General features: G+C 51.8%; 3 non-coding genes across 3 annotated transcripts in view; all 3 read right to left on the minus strand.

The window, feature by feature from the left end:
* Positions 1 to 51, minus strand: part of LOC137929167 (large subunit ribosomal RNA) — a 4,033-nt gene extending 3,982 nt beyond the window's left edge. Inside the window, exon 1 of the ribosomal RNA XR_011108737.1 lies at positions 1 to 51. This exon is cut by the window's left edge and continues 3,982 nt beyond it. This is a non-coding gene — a ribosomal RNA (large subunit ribosomal RNA).
* A 1,173-nt stretch (positions 52 to 1,224) lies between these two features.
* LOC137929160 (5.8S ribosomal RNA) lies at positions 1,225 to 1,381 on the minus strand. The gene has a single exon (XR_011108730.1). It is a non-coding gene; the product is annotated as a 5.8S ribosomal RNA (ribosomal RNA).
* Positions 1,382 to 2,197: 816 nt separating this feature from the next.
* Positions 2,198 to 4,101, minus strand: LOC137929156 (small subunit ribosomal RNA). The gene has a single exon (XR_011108727.1). It is a non-coding gene; the product is annotated as a small subunit ribosomal RNA (ribosomal RNA).
* Between the last annotated feature and the right edge of the window lie 899 nt (positions 4,102 to 5,000).

A 5,000-nucleotide genomic window follows, 5' to 3' on the forward strand; every position in this document is an offset into this window, starting at 1 on the left:
GCTTACTAATATGCTTAAATTCGGCGGGTGATCCTCCCTGATCTGAGGCCAACGATAAAAATTCGAGGCAGACGCGATATCCGTACGCGACGTCCCTTATTATATTTTTGACGACGACGAACCGACGGACCGCGCGCGCAAGCAAGCAAGCGCGCACGGCGGCCGGTCGTCGTCGCGGGACGCCCTTCGGACGTCGAGTCCGCCTACCGTACACCACCCCCACCGTCGCGATCATCGCGCGTCGCAGAGCGAGTGCGCGTGCGCGAGGCGCGCGCGTCGCGAGTCCTTAGAGGTCTCTAGACGCGCGCACGCACAACGCAACGCTGCACACACAACACGCGTTGCGCGATGAACGACGACGATGACGATGATGATTATGATGATACGAGCGTAAACGAAAATCTCGACACGCATACGCGAGCGCGAGTACTTTTCGTTAGCGATCGATCGTCCGGCCCTTTCGGTATCGGTCCGTATCGATACGATAATATAACGTTCGCACTGGAACGACGACGCGTATCACCGACATAATACGGATGCGTAGCGACGACGAGCGGTGAACTCTCTCGCATCGGGCTAGGCGCGCGCGCACATGAACATCACGTAATGTTTACTTACATATGTTTGTGTGTGCGTTACGCTTGCCGCGCAAGAAAACATTCACCGCCTGCCGGTCGCATCCGTCGGAGACGCGTCGTCTGTGCTTCCGATATATTTTATTATATCGTATACACGAACCGATGAGCTCGGACGAAGACCGCACTACGAAGACTCGCGTCTTAGCGATGCGTGTAATCTTTTCACACTCGTTTCATATTCAATACAATTCGATATATTTAAACGGACCGTAAACGCGCTCCGCGCGTACGCGGACGTGAGGGGTGCAGCACCCCGCCGTCCGTCGTCCGTCGCGAAGAACGTTCAACGGAAACCGTCAATTGTTCGAAAGAGCGCGCGCCCGCTCGCCCGCGCGCGGTAGTGCGGCAGCGGCAGCGCGACGACAGCGACGGCGGATAGTGAGAGAGAGAGAGAGTGAGAGCCGCGGCGGCGCGGACGAGAGACTCTTATTAGAGATCGTCCCATCGCACCGTCCGCGAGCTCGTTCATCACCCCCCACCAACCCGCCGCCGCCGCGTCGCGCGTCACCGCCGCGCGCATCGACCGGCGCGAGCGCACGTAGCGCGCGTTCTACACCGAACAGTGTGGTTTTTATATTTTAACAGCCGGCCCTCAGACAGGAGTGGTCCTGGATATTTCTCCACGGACCGCAATGTGCGTTCGAAATGTCGATGTTCAAATGTGTCCTGCAGTTCACACTATGACGCGCAGTTAACTGCGTTCTTCATCGACCCGCGAGCCAAGTGATCCACCGTCCAGGGTAATGGTTTTTTCTTAATGTTGTTATTACTTACGGTAGCGGCCTACGGCTCTCGCCGTCGGCCACTTGATTGTCCGTTTTTATGTATTAACGTCGAAAGTTGGTCGAATTCATGTGCGCCGAGGCGTTCATAAAGAAACGGCACCGAAAAAGCTTAACGCCCCGACGCGAATCCTTTAGAATGATGAACGACGACGACCCGCGCACCCCCCAACGAGCTGGCGTGACGCACGACATTGTCATCTTTCTAACCGCTTAAATTTCGTTTTGTATAGCGCCAACCGACAATAAAGGGCCTGAGCTAGGCAGTGGGGATTTTCACCGCTTCGAACGCTCCGTTTGGTATGCCCCGGTCGGCGCTCGTCTCTCGGCGTTTTTCCGCCACCCGGCCGCTTCGACGGCGGCGGAGGCAGCGGCGGCGGTAGCACTTTCGACGAATGCCACCACCGCCACCGGCCACCGCCACGGCGCCGTCGCCGCTGCGCCGTTAGGCGTAATAGACGCTAGAGACAATTATTTCACATTTTATTTTTTATACATATATACAAACACGCACACACACACGCACGCACACGCGCGCGCGCTCGTCCGCATTAGATACGAACAGCAGCGCGCGCGCGTACGTACATATATATGTATATATGTCGTATATATATATCATTATGGATGTATTACATATATATATGTGTAAACACGGTATGTACGAAGTCGTCGTCGTCGTCGTCGTCGTCGTCGTCGCAACAGCAACAACAGCAACAGCAACAGCGGCGCAACAACGTTCGTGAACATATCACGCGTCTCGCACACATACACACACGTTAATGATCCTTCCGCAGGTTCCCCTACGGAAACCTTGTTACGACTTTTACTTCCTCTAAATGATCAAGTTTGGTCAACTTCCCAGCAACGCCGACGGCCGTGAAGCCACCGCGTGTCGGTCCGAAGACCTCACTAAATCATTCAATCGGTAGTAGCGACGGGCGGTGTGTACAAAGGGCAGGGACGTAATCAACGCGAGCTTATGACTCGCGCTTACTAGGAATTCCTCGTTTATGGGGGATAATTGCAAACCCCAATCCCCAGCACGAAGGAGTTTCAACGGGTTGCCCGGGCCTCTAGGCCAGGGAGAACATGCTGATTCCTTCAGTGTAGCGCGCGTGCGGCCCAGGACATCTAAGGGCATCACAGACCTGTTATTGCTCAATCTCGTGCGGCTCGAAGCCGCCGGTCCCTCTAAGAAGAATTTTAATACGTCGCCAGTGAGTTGCGCCACCGGAGCGGCGCACACCTAAATGACGACGCCTATTTAGCAGGCTAGAGTCTCGTTCGTTACCGGAATTAACCAGACAAATCGCTCCACCAACTAAGAACGGCCATGCACCACCACCCACCGAATCAAGAAAGAGCTGTTAATCTGTCAATCCTTCCGGTGTCCGGGCCTGGTGAGATTTCCCGTGTTGAGTCAAATTAAGCCGCAGGCTCCACTCCTGGTGGTGCCCTTCCGTCAATTCCTTTAAGTTTCAGCTTTGCAACCATACTCCCCCCGGAGTCCAAAATCTTTGGTTTCCCGGAAGCTGCCCGCCGAGCCATCGTAGTAACGTCGGCGGATCGCTAGATGACATATTTACGGTTAGAACTAGGGCGGTATCTAATCGCCTTCGAACCTCTAACTTTCGTTCTTGATTGATGAAAACACCTTTGGCAAATGCTTTCGCTGATGTTCGTCTTGCGACGATCCAAGAATTTCACCTCTAACGTCGCAATACGAATGCCCCCAGTTATCCCTATTAATCATTACCTCGGAGTTCTGAAAACCAACAAAATAGAACCGAGATCATATTCTATTATTCCATGCACGAAATATTCAAGCAGCATTTTGAGCCCGCTTTGAGCACTCTAATTTGTTCAAAGTAAAATTGTCGGCCCATCTCGACACTCACCGAAGAGCACCGCGATAGGATTTTGATATTGAACCGCCGTTTTACCGACGGCTCACCGACGATATGCTCCGCAGACGTGTCAGTATCACCGCGGATGCGGTGCACCGACAGCGCGGCGCACAAATGCAACTACGAGCTTTTTAACCGCAACAATTTTAGTATACGCTATTGGAGCTGGAGTTACCGCGGCTGCTGGCACCAGACTTGCCCTCCAATTGTTCCTCGTTAAAATATTTAAAGTGTACTCATTCCGATTACGAGGCCTCGTAAGAGTCCCGTATCGTTATTTTTCGTCACTACCTCCCCGTGCCGGGAGTGGGTAATTTGCGCGCCTGCTGCCTTCCTTGGATGTGGTAGCCGTTTCTCAGGCTCCCTCTCCGGAATCGAACCCTGATTCCCCGTTACCCGTGACAACCATGGTAGTCGCAGAAACTACCATCGAAAGTTGATAAGGCAGACATTTGAAAGATGCGTCGCCGGTGCTGGACCATGCGATCGGCAAAAGTTATCCAGATTCATCAAAATTAACGACTTCGGACGCGAGGCCCTCCGTCGATTGGTTTTGATCTAATAAAAGCACTCATCCCATCACTGGTCAGAGTTCTGATTGCATGTATTAGCTCTAGAATTACCACAGTTATCCAAGTAACCGAGGTAAGATCTAAGGAACCAAAACTGATATATTGAGCCATTCGCGGTATCGCCTTAATACGGCTTGCACTGAGACATGCATGGCTTAATCTTTGAGACAAGCATATAACTACTGGCAGGATCAACCAGGGAGCTAGCTAGTAGAGCTAACACACACCAACACCGCACATACGAGAGATATGAGGGTGATGATGATATGATAGACGTGTGACAAGCGACGCGTCGGACGTTCGAAACGCCGTGACGCGCCGGTGCCTAGGTAGCTTTTTGCGTGCGTGCGTGCGTGCGTATTTATTACAATACACACACAACACCACACCGCAACAACAAAATGAATTCGTTTTTCTATCTGTTCACGGAGGAAAATGTATATCTCAACACTCGCCTCGCGTTCGTCCAGATTTACTTTGGACGCGGCATCGCGTCCGATTCATCGGAACGTTCTTTGACGAGACACATACAAATCTTCACTTTTATAAAATATCGTTTCGCAAAACGAACAATGACCGATTTCCAGCCCGGTTTTAGAGAGATCCGAAATCCTTGATTTATATATCATGATCGACCGTCGCGCGACTAGCGCGCGACGAGCTCGTTGATGCGATGCGTTAAGGGCCGCCCCGAAGTCGACTCGGGAGCCCAACGCCGTTCGCGTTAATTAAACGAGACGTTCTCTTACGCCTTCCGCTCTTACATAACGGAGACGTCGTCCGACACAGTTTACGGTGTGTTGTTGTGGGGAGATGATCCCCTTTTTCTTCCCTCCTCCGCCGCCGCTGTGTCGTTCGTGCGTTTGTCGGTTATAGAAGTTTCAGTTTCGGGCGTTCTCGTTGGTGGCGCGCGTTGTTTGTGTATCGGTGTTATTAGTTTTGTTCGATTCGCGCGCGTTTTCTAAGAATAATTTTTAAATTTTTTTTTTTTTTATAAAAAAAAAAAAAAAACTAAATCTAAAAAAAACGCAATCTCCGCAAACAAACTAACACCACCACCACACACACACACACCCCACCAACCAAAAAAACACACTCCAC

This window comes from Battus philenor, unplaced genomic scaffold (assembly GCF_028537555.1).
Source record: "Battus philenor isolate CCGP_79_NKW_IND1 unplaced genomic scaffold, ilBatPhil1.0.hap1 SCAF_43, whole genome shotgun sequence".
NCBI classification, from domain to species: domain Eukaryota; kingdom Metazoa; phylum Arthropoda; class Insecta; order Lepidoptera; family Papilionidae; genus Battus; species Battus philenor.